Genomic DNA, 10,956 nt, shown 5'->3' with positions numbered 1-10,956 from the left:
CTCTGTTTTCATTCCTTCTCTTTTGTTTTATTTTCAAGTTTAACTAAGCAGCATTCTTTTTCTTGGGTTTATTATTTAAATAAAGAGCCTGAGAGCTGAATTCAAGTAGCAAAAATGTCATAACTGGGAATTATAAAGTTATACTGCACCATGTTATTAACTATACAAAAGCCTGAGACAGCAACAGATAATTGCAAAAGTGTTTTCCCTTTACATATTATTGATTATAAGTAATTGAAAACAGAGCTCAAGATAAAATCAGATAGAAATTCAGTTTGCTATTGAGATCTAAGTATGCCCAAATGTGAACTATGAATTGGTTCTATAACCAAAGTCCTGATTTAAGAACATTATTTTTTTTTTACTCTCTATCCTTTCAATTTACCCATTATACATTTACTGAGACTAAATTATTGAAAATATGTGACCGTGTCAGAGTGTTTTCTCCAGCACTGTGTGATTTGGGAATTTTGTCCTTTTTTTTCAGAAGAAATACCAAAGAGCATTGAAAGAAAATGAGCAATTACAAACAAATAATTAAACATTACTTCAATCTGAGTGTTTCTGAGAAAACTCAAAAAATATTAGTCACATAGCATACTAGATATTACATAAGATCACATTAAGAGCTGTTTCTTCACCTCTCCTTCCCAGTTCACCACTAAAGAGACAAGACAAGACTCCCATTTATGGATAAAGAAAAGCAACATGGAATGTAATACTTCCATTTATTTGTAGAGTTTATGCAATATTCTTCTGGGGAAAAGAAAACAAAATAACTCTGTTTGCATGAGCATCAGATACTTTGAATTATGGAGAAGCCTTTTCTAAATTCCTGTGATTTACATTTTGACCAGTATACTTACTTTGAGAAATAAGTACACCATCATCATGCAAATCAAGCAGTGTAAGGAATTCATAAACAAGGACAAAAAATAAAAGAAAAAAGCAACCAGCAACTGCAGCATCTTTGCATTGCAAGTCACAGAGATGTTTTTCTTGTGCAGAATGAATAACAATATATCAGATAGAAATGGGCACCAGGAGTGACAATATTTGAATTGCTTAGAAGCCAAAGAAAACAAAGACATGACTCTTGACTTGCATACAAGATCTAACAGGATCCCAGATTTTCTGGCAACTAAAGCAGTTCTTGGTTTGGTTTCAGGTCATAGCAGAAAGATGGCAAGAAAAGTTTTTTTTGTTTTTTTGCTCTGAACAAAATTGTCCTATATTTGTTTAAAAATGGCCTGGATTTCCACAAGTGCTTAGAAACTTTTTCTAGGGCTTAGAAGTAGCTCAAAATACTTTGTACAGGTTCTTGCACAGATACTGTGGCATTGGTTTTGACTTAGCTTAACATTTTAGTTTAATGCTTTAGACTATAAAATTATTCCTCCTTTATAGTTAGTTTGACTCCCAGCAGGGTTTAAGTGGGAGAAAAAAGCTTCAGGGAGGAAATAGAGAAATCAAGTGGATAAGCTTTAGCAGTAAAATGTTATTAAATAATGGATACCAGGGACAATGTTAAGATTTATTTTCATAGGTATGGAAGGCAATGGATAAAAAAGCACTTGCAGGCAAGATAGATAAGCGTGCAGTTTCACTTCTGGCAAACCTGCACCGTGACAAAAACAAATTGTTTCAAGTTTGCAGTACCTCAGTCTCCAGTTCAGAGCAGCTAGCCAGAGCCTCTTCCCTCCTAAGAAATCTCAGTTCTCCTGAAGGGATTTCCATGGTTTTGTGAAAACACACATATAATTTCTTCCATCAGGTAAAATACCTGGGAAGGCACCTGATGATTATGTATGTGAAGAGGCCATTGATTAAATGTTTATCTCTAAGGAAATATCTGTATGGCCATGCACAATTTCTGCTCACTCCAGTCTTTCAGTTGGGGTAAAACCAGCACAAAACCATTGGGATGCCTTACTGAAAGATCTTGTAGGAATAGCTGGCAAATTTTTAAATGTTGGTGTTTTTTATGTGTGTGTGTGTTTGTGTGGTTTTTATTTTTGTGTTTGGGGTTTTTTGTGGGTTTTTTTGTTTTGTTTTGTTTTTTGTTTGGGTTTTTTTTGGGGTTTTTTTTGCCTCTTCTAGCCTTTACTTTACACTAATTCTTGTCATCCACAGGTGTCAGGGGAGAAAATGGAAATGGAATCAAATTGAGAGTCAGATAAATGAAATTATTGTCTAAGGGTCTTCACAATGATGCAGAAACAAAATCCAAATCCTTGCAGTTATCTACTGTCCAAAAGTGATTACATGACCACCTCTATTTCTCAGTGTGTCATTCTTTTGCCTGGATTTAAGAGAACTGTTCTCTCCTCTGTAATCATTGCCATTTTCCTGAAATATTCTCTCAAAATCTGTAGTTGAGATCCCAACCTGCCTTTTTTTTTTTTTTCACCTGTCTAGTGAGAGATTCAGCCCAGCCAGATCTGGTCTCATGGCAATCTTCAAAAGAAGCTACTAATTGCATTGGCTGAGTAAATAGATGCACTGTCAAATGCTTAAACTAAGATTACACACACAGCCCTGTGTTCAGAGCATCACTGTGCTCTGCAACCTAATTGAAAAAATACCCTGGAATTCTCTCTGCAGACCAGTGAAATCTCTGTGGATCCTGGACTGTCTGTCAGGTAGACATTAATTGAAAACAAGGCCAATGTGTGAGAGACTGGACATCCCATGGAACATTCTCTCTCTGGTAAAAATGAAGCTATAGGATAGAAATTATGATGTCTGCCTTGATGGCAGGCCCTTTGGATCAGAGGCTTAAAGGAAACCTGCAAAGTTAGGTCCTTTCAAAACGTGATTTCCAAAACAAATCTGTCACCAGCTGTCACAAATGCACTGAAGACTGTGACAAAATACCTTTTGCTGGATTGAATTTTTGTGATGTTCAGGGGAAGCAAACAAGTAGTTTCTAAACCTAGCATGTGTTTGTCATCCTTGTCTAAAAGGGGACTTTACTGGTAGGAAGAAGCAGACCTTTTGCTGAAGTCCCTTCATCCCCCTGTCCCTCTAGCATCCTCTAGGAGGGTTGTCCTGCTGTCTCTGGGGTTAAATAGAAGGGAGGCAAAGGGCTGTGATAATGAAATGTCCTTGTCCACATGGTTAGAAGTGAGTTCATACACTATTTTGTTTCCAGAGTAAATTCTCCTACTAATATCCTGCTGGCAGATTTTCTTGTGATTAGAGTTTATTCTGTCCCCGAGAGATGCGATGTTTGTGATGTATCCCCACAGGGAATGCAGAAATGCTACATCAGAAGGGGCTCCTCAAACAAAGATGTGCCAGCTCTGACTGAACTACACAATGCAGGCACCAGCCAACTGCTTAGAAGCACATTCTATTTTCTCTTTGCTGCCTATTTATTCTCAGAAAACAACAGCCTACAGCTCTAAGCATCCTTTTGTAGAGACCAGTTTTGTCATTTCTATTGTTAGTGCAATTCTAACTAATGATTATGGACCCCTTATGATTTAGGACCTTCAATGGCTATGCAGCAGAATCGTGCCCTCTAAATCAAAAACTGCTGCTCAGAATATTCTTTTCCAGAGAAAAACAAAGCAGAACCCTCCTCCCCCAACTAAATCCCTCACAGGGGACATAATTTTGGAGTGAGTTCATTTGTAGAATCCCTGCTCTTTTTTTTGCCTGGTTCCAGTCATTGAGTCAAGCTACCAGTTGAGAAGCAGGTATATCTGTTAAAATATAGAGCAAATGTTTTTTTTTACTCTGGGGAGACAATGAAATATGGCACCACATTTATTCATGCTGTGCTTCTCAGGTTGGTTTGCTCAGTTCTCTGATCAGGTAGTTCTGGGTGATTTCTTCCAATGATGATTTTTTTTCATCCAACTGTATAAAAATAAAACAAAACAAAACGAAGATATTGTACAAATACCTAAAGTTAAAGAACACAAAAATTATTTACTTTCAGTCCATATTGACTGCAGTTGACCCAGGATCGTGAGAGTTTTAGGAAGGTCAGGAGAGTATTTCCAAATATTGATTTCATAAATCCTGGAAAATGTTATTTTTTAATAAAAATTCATGCTGAATGGTGTTTATTTTGTTATTTTCTGTTGATCATTAGTGCTCAGCTTTGAAGACTCAAGTCAGGGACACAAACATCAGCAGGCAGCTCAAGCGGCCAAACTTGTAACATAGATCCAAAAAAAGTTGAAATAAACAATGAACTTTCACAAAACAGCCAGAGACTCAATGTCCATTTTTCATGTTAAAGTAAAGTTAGAAAGGAAACCAAGAATAAAAGCTTGTAAAATAATATTATGCTAACTCCAGGAAGAATATTATTTATAAAGTTTCTGAATAGGTTTGCTTGATGATCCAGTCTACCCATTAGTGTGGCTAGGGTACTGCTAATTGACTCATGATAATTAATTTGTTCTTAAAGCATGAATAGTGCTCTGGGTGCTTAGCAAACAATCCAGGTGGCTGTAAAGCCAGGAGACTTGCTGTGAGGAGACTTATGGTCTAATTATCTAACAGTAATACATTCCAGGATCACAGTGCCAAAAAAGAACCATCTTTATCAGGCTCCATTTTCATCTTTCTGTAATAGAAAAAAATTATAAAACTCTTTCTGCATTCTTCATAGCACCAATCTGGGAGTGACTGCGAGCACAGTCACCCTTCACAGCAATATTTGGTATATTGGAACAGAGGAGGGAGAGCAAACATTCCCTGCTGCTAATGGGATGTGGTGGTTTGGATGGGATGTGCATGGGATGTGAGAAACGCCTCTGTGCTGGGTGAGGAGATGTGAGCGAGCTGAAAATTATGTCATCCTCTCAAAAGAAGTTGGGGATGTGGAGGGTTTTCTGTAAACTGAACCTCTACAAAGCCTACATTTGAGAAACCAAAACAGACCAAAAAACCCCATGCACAGGTGTGGCTGTGTTTGGACCACTGCAGTTTTAAATTCCAGCTGGATGTTTTTGCACTGACTTTAGGGCACGTCTCCTCCTGGTCACTGCAGATTTCCCAAGCATGTGGCCCATATAGGGCCATATATTAAAAATGCTAGGGGAAAAACATGCCATCTGCATACATTAATCAAGAAGGGTATTGTTTATTCATCTGGAGAGCATTGGTGAAGCACAGGGGAGAGTTTATCTCTGATTTTCTGAGTTACAATGAGTACATATGTAACATGTATGTTTAGAAATCCATCTTTCTGAATTTCAGGCCAAGCCAAAAGAGCCTTCCTTTAGCAACATTCTCTGCCTTGCAGCCCTGGGTAATCTTTCATGGCCATTTTTTCCAGATGCTGAACTACAGCCTGGTAGCAAAGCATGTTTGCCGGCCACAGCTTTTCAAAGGGCTTACTCTGAGAGACAACTTCAGTGCTTGTGTCAGTGTTGCAGAACCCTGATGAAACTTTTTCCCACAGTCTTTGGGAAAAAGAGCAGATGGCTGTCTAAGTCCTCTCCATGGATGTCAGTGGAGTAGAATAGCCCTCCTGAGGAAAGCAAGATGCATTCAAAGATCTGGATTTCCATATCTTTATACTTTTTGGGGTTATACCTTCCTTAAATCCATCACCTCTTCCCCTACTAAATAAAACTTCTCTTCCCTCTCTCCCATTCTTGGTAATTTCTTAATCAAATTTGCTAAGCAGATTAAACATATTTTATATTAAAACCATAAATCTGAGCATAAGAAGCCCTGCTAAGGTGAATCCTGAACTTTGCTACTCCCTCCTGAATCAGCACAGTAGAACTGCTCAGTGCTGTGTCTCTGTGCAGCATAAATGTCAGCCAGCTGACCTAAAGCTGGCTTGTTTTCAGGTATTCTCATTTTGGGCTGTAAACTCATCTTCTGCTTCACAACTTGTCAAACTGCTCAAGCAGAGAAAGATCTTCTATATACCTTCAGGGTGGAACAGTATTTACTGTTACTGGGAAACTGCTAATCAATTAACTTCATTCCCAGAAAAGCGAAGCCCAAACCCTTATGGCAGCATGTACAGGATCCTCTTGCAGTGCTCACTTTGCACAGGAATCCTTCCCTCTGGTGGCTGGCTGTGCCCACTGCTTATCTGCAGGTACACACACAAAGGCACTGGCTGCTGCTTTTCTGTTGTCCTTCATGAGTGAAGAAGCTTAGCTGCAGGAGAAAAACTTGAAAACTCTTGGTTTCTGTTCTTACAGACAGCATGGGTGCAATTGCACCTGGCCTGCTCTGATGTACCACAGTAAGCACTGCACGATCCTCAACACTTTGCAGTGTCCTGCTCTGAGATACCCAACACTCAGATGCTGGATAAACCGTCTTCACCTTTACTTTTCTTACAAACAGAGCATGACATAATGATTTTTATTTATGTATATGCATAATTAGAGATATTTATCTGTTAATGTGTAACTTTACAGCTAAAGAAGTGCTCACCTGCACTTTATGAAGCCCCTCTTCAATTGCAGACATTGCTGAGATTGCAGTGAGGTCTGACAGGCACATTTTTTCTTTAGTTCTAAAACACTTTTACCTTGATAAGGATTTTCCAATCAGTGCCTTCCATTATCTTCCAGAAATGTTAATTGAAGACGTATTCACATCAAACACTTCTATCTTATCTGAAGGAGGTGTGTGGAACAGAGTTTCAGTACAATAGAAATACTAATATTCTGAGACTGTAATTATATTCACACTTCATGCACTGCTAGAATGACTTGCAAGTTAAAGTTATCAAAGGCTGCAGTTGTGTCTCTGGATTAGTGATGAAGAAACACTTAATATCAGCTAGTAGATGGGAATGTCCCAGACTTTGAGATGGGGCTTCTATTATTTACCACTATTTGTGAAATCGTAAAATCTTACACTTTTCTCAGGAAATTAATATTCATTTAATATGGAGGAAAAATGGTTTTCTCAGGAATAAGATTCCTTTTCTTAAAGATCATGAGAAAACCACTTTTTGGACACCCTTTCTACTTCAGAGGAAAAGGAAAGCATGGATAAATTTTTACCCTAATATTGAAAGTCATCTGATTGAAGTTCTTTGGGGAGTTTTCTTGGTTGGTGCTGTCGGGTTCATGCTTTGATGGCCACAAGTTCTGAGCCTGTTCGGTCCCCAGCCAGCCTTGCTCATCCTCCTGACCTTCCAGCAAGGCAGAAGGGACAGAACCCAACCCAGCTGCCACTGCTGGGAGATCTCCTGACTTCTCAGCTGTGAGGTTTAGCCAGGACGTGGCAGAGCTGCAGAGCACCCATGCAGCACTCTGAGAGACACCATCTTCTGCACTAGTAAATGATAAATGGCTGAGTTTCTTTCTTTTTTTCATTGGTATCAGACTACATTGAAGTTATTTAGTTTTCTCTATGATGGTCATTATTTGCTGTCTCACTGGGACAATGAAAATTGCCTGAGCTTCCCTGGACAGAAAGGGAAGTAAAAAAAGGTGTTGGGGATGCTCATCCCCATTTTGCTCCACTCTTATTTTTTCAGATACAGCCAAAGTCTGACCATGTCCAGGAGCCAGAAAGTCATGCAGTGCAAAATTATTTGGAAGATAGGACTGAAAATGCTACTGCTGTCGCAGCTATGATAAATATTCTAACTTAGAAATTGGTATTCCAGTTTCTCCTCTCTACAGAGATCTGAGATAGTTCCAAGGTGCATTCTTTTGGGATGCAGGATGTTGAAAAAGGGACTACAGGAGACTACACAAGACAGAGCCTCTTGTTTTCAGTGGAGAAATAGAGCAACACTGAAGTCTGATAAATAAACTGTCAGTGGACCATTTTAAAAGTTGTTGCCACAAAAGCCATGAAACACATACGAGCAGAATGTCACTGGGGGCTGTACTGCACGTGTAGAGAAGAGTCACATAACTTCCTTTTCCTTTTCCCCAGCAGACTTTGTTGTCTGGACTGCAGACCTACTTGCATGAATTTCCTGTGAAGTATGAGTTGTTATCCTACCAAAGAGTGTAGGAATCCCTTTATGACCTTAGCTTTATGAGTGTGACTGTAGAATTTTGAAAAGAGAAAAATTAAAGTAGATACAGATCTTTGATTTTTATCCTCATGATTAAATAAGTAAGAGCTGGGAGAAATTCGGGACTTTCAGAGCTCACTTAAAATAAGTTGCTGTTTCAGATGCCAGTCAGGAAAAATAAAGTTGGCAGAAACTGCTGAAATGAAGCAATTGAGGGAGCTGTAGTCATTAGCACTAATAATGAGTAGGATTATACTTAAAGGTAGTATACCTCACAAAGGTCAGCAACAGACCTCAGATTAACCTAAATGGAACAGAATCAAACACATTAGTGATTCCTGCAGTTCTGTGAAATATTTCAAGAAGCAGCAGCAGTATCTCTTGATTACTAATTACAAATTATGGACATAAAAACTCTTATTTAAATTGAAGTTGCTCATTGTGAAGAAGGGCTGCATTGATTAATTGATTAATTCAGTATTCCTCCTGCTGGGCAGGTATGACACAACTAGAAGCAAGGCAAACTCCAATGAAATAAGATATAAATTAATATTTTCTTTGTTTTCTTACCTTTTTGTAAAAAGCTTCCTCTGCAGCTAAAGGATATCATGTTTTAGGATGATACCCTTACACTTCTGGAGAAGGTTGCCCTGGGTGTGTTTGCTGTTGAAGTTAGTACTTATTGATACACCTGTGTTTGTTATGCACTGCTCTTTTTGTCTGGAGAGATGAGTTCAATAATGTGTGGGAAACTGCCTCGAGACTATTCAGTTCCCATCTTCTTTCCTGAGGATGCCAAAAAGCTGAAGGATTATGTGATGTGTCTGTATTTTTGTCGAGGATAAACCAGCAACAAGCTTGTCCTAACAGTCAAAGGAAACTCAGACACTTCTGGCTTCTGGCAGTTGTTGACTTGAATTAGATTCAACTCAGTGGCATGCCCTAAACACTCTTTGTCTCTTGGACAGTTATTTCATAATTATTTTTAATCTCTTCAAACAAACTTTATTGGGCAGGAAAATACATGTGCTTTTGGGTTGCATAACTCTGAATTGAAATTGTTTAGGATTTGAAATCAACAAATCATGGACATGGATGGGTTGATAAACACTTAGGGAAGAGAGAGACTTTTAAAAAAGAAATTTGCTCCCAAGTCTCAGACAGCGAGAACTTGAGAATTAGTCTGAAGTATTTTCTAAGGTCTAAGGTCCAAAGTAGGAAGCACAATTGCTGCTTTTATAACCAGGATTGCTTTCAAATTCATACTCCCTGCTACAGGAATAGCAGGAGGATGCAGTACAGAGCCAAGAGGTCACTCCTTGGAAAGCATGCCCTAAAGCCAGCTGAGGAGCAGAGCATGGGATGAAGGAGCAGCCCTGCACCGCTGATCTGCAGCTCACTTTGACACAGCTTTGCTCTGAGGGTGCTCACAGCAATGTCACACAGTTGTGAGGATAATGAAGTACTGAAACATGCCTTTGCCTTGATCCATAGCACTTCCTTTTCAACACAGAGGAGAACTTAGGAGAAAAAAAAATATTTTCTTATCAAACTTTGCCGGTGTTTTTTATCTTCCTCTCAGGCAAAGATGATGTGGAGTAAAACAGAAGTGTTGCCTTTGCTGCTCTCCACTAATAGAAGTTGCTGTGCATCACAATCATGCTGCTGCTAAAAAAACAAGATGTGTTGAATTACAGAAGCAAAATTGTGAAAGAGGCTTCATGGAAGGTCTAAAGCACAATGAAGTATTCTGTGAAGCTCTTTCCCAGCTGTTCGTCTGATCTTATAATTCATAGGCAGCTGGCAAACATTTCCATAGTTTTTGCAGTCAGCCAGCTCTGATGATCCAGAAGTCATAAAACTCTTAATAATTCTCATTCTGTTACAAATGGGAATAAATTCCTCTGCCTTCATCCTCCAAGAGCCTTCTTGGCTCACATGATCACCATTTATTGTAATACCTTATGTAATTAATGATCATATTGACTGCAACAGCCCACCTTGTTTTTTTCCTCTATAATCTCACTCCTCCAATTTTTCTTTTTTAAACTAAAGTGAACTTTGCTTTTCTTGAAGTTATATTTTAGAAACCATTTATTCTTACAACTCTTCAAAATCTTCATTTCCCCCCCAGATATTGACATTTCAGTTTTTTCTTTGAAATCTCAGGCCCTTAAATTTAGACTTTCTTTTTTAAAAAGAAGCAATACTGAGACTGTCAGGAAACCAAACAATTCTGAGGGATTCAACTTCAAGAAAAATGCCAGATATCATGAAGTTAGTGATTAAAATTGCAAAAACTGGCAGCATGACAATTGCAGGTGATGAATATGTATGCCAAGGCTTTCCAGACATAGTAATTAACAGATTGAGGTGCCTGAATGCTGCATGCAACCAATTTAGAAATGAGGGTAACTCTTCAGCTTTAGGCTTTGTTCTGTACTGAACATCCTGCTGTAGCTCAGCAAACACAGGAGTCACTGCTGAGACCCACAGAAAATTAATGACAGAGCAGACAGGTTTGAGCACCTTCAGCAGGTGTGAGCAATAGCTGCCCATTGCTAACAGGTGTTTCTAATTTTAAAAAGGCAATTTAAGATGTGGTTGTGCAGGGCTGTGGCTCCTCTCAGCAGTATCTCCTCACACCAGGGCAGGCTCATGGTGCCCTCAGGCTGCTGGCACCTGCTCGTGGGGCTCTGCACTTCAGACATGCTGCGTGGACACCATGCTGCCGTGTGTGCAAAAGTCACAGCCTGGGCTCCTGAGCAGAAACAGTTCCTCTCCTGTCACTGGATATCTGCCCACTGTTTTCAGCCCCAGATGGCCACTGCTTTTAGGGAAGCTGGAAATATGGTTACACCATAAGTATTTTTTTATAGTAAGAAGACAAGAAAAAAAGCAAAAGAGAATTGCAGTTTTGCTCACTTCTTTTCCCTTTGCACTCTTGTTGTAACAGAAATGTTAAAGATGCTTTCCTTTCATTT

General features: G+C 39.0%; 1 long non-coding RNA gene across 1 annotated transcript; it reads right to left on the bottom strand.

The window, feature by feature from the left end:
• Nucleotides 1-2,904: 2,904 nt before the first annotated feature.
• LOC135301389 (uncharacterized) lies at nt 2,905-10,452 on the bottom strand. Its single transcript, XR_010363153.1, has 3 exons — nt 8,543-10,452; nt 6,424-6,608; nt 2,905-3,867 (listed from the first exon to the last, which is right to left on the bottom strand). It is a non-coding gene; the product is annotated as an uncharacterized LOC135301389 (long non-coding RNA).
• Nucleotides 10,453-10,956: the final 504 nt, after the last annotated feature.

The sequence above is a fragment of the Passer domesticus genome, chromosome 5 (genome assembly GCF_036417665.1).
Source record: "Passer domesticus isolate bPasDom1 chromosome 5, bPasDom1.hap1, whole genome shotgun sequence".
Taxonomy (NCBI): domain Eukaryota; kingdom Metazoa; phylum Chordata; class Aves; order Passeriformes; family Passeridae; genus Passer; species Passer domesticus.
Note: the sequence above shows the minus strand (reverse complement) of the source record. Positions and strands in the feature narration are given on the sequence as shown.